The 494-nt window shown below is 73.3% G+C and overlaps 1 protein-coding gene across 1 annotated transcript in view; it reads right to left on the bottom strand.

Moving 5' to 3' along the window:
• SEMA5A (sema domain, seven thrombospondin repeats (type 1 and type 1-like), transmembrane domain (TM) and short cytoplasmic domain, (semaphorin) 5A) overlaps window positions 1-78 on the bottom strand; it is a 559,453-nt gene extending 559,375 nt beyond the window's left edge. The window contains exon 1 of the mRNA XM_010847535.1: window positions 7-78. The gene's annotated coding sequence lies outside the window, so the exon portion shown is untranslated. The remainder of the gene's footprint in view (window positions 1-6) is intronic.
• Window positions 79-494: the final 416 nt, after the last annotated feature.

Below are 494 nucleotides of genomic sequence, written 5' to 3'. Positions count from 1 at the left end.
GCTCACCAGGTGCAAGGCGCGTTCCCCGTGCCAGTCATCCGGCGCCCTGGGGGTCAAGAGCGGCTGCGAGGGTCTTCTTCAGCGCCCGCGAGGGAAGTCCAGGCAGCAGCCGCCGCCGCCCCCCCCCACTTCCCTAGAGTTACCCCCAACTCGCTGAGCTCCGGGCTGGAGCGGGGGTGCGCCGGCTCGAGCCCAAGGCGCACCGTCCCCGGGCTCACGGCCGGACCTGAAGTGAGCAGGTTCGCGCCCAGCGGGGACGACGGACGAGGAGGCAAAGTTGGGTGCTCCAGCCAGCTCCGCAGGGAAGTCGCCGGGTGGAGTGGGGAGAGGGGAGCCCTTGGGATGAGCCACAAGGCCCGGGGCGCCCCCCCGCCGAAAGGAGGTGTAGGGTGGTGGGGGCCGCCGCTGGGCTCAGGGCCGCGGACGGCAGGGTGCTGCGGAGCCCACCCGCAGCGGGAGCAAAGCGCGCGGGAGGCAGCGCAAGCAGAGCAGCC

Source organism: Bison bison, unplaced genomic scaffold (assembly GCF_000754665.1).
Source record: "Bison bison bison isolate TAMUID 2011002044 unplaced genomic scaffold, Bison_UMD1.0 scf7180017864250, whole genome shotgun sequence".
Taxonomy (NCBI): Eukaryota; Metazoa; Chordata; class Mammalia; order Artiodactyla; family Bovidae; genus Bison; species Bison bison.
The sequence above is the reverse complement of the archived record's forward strand: the minus strand, read 5'-3'. Positions and strand labels throughout refer to the sequence as shown.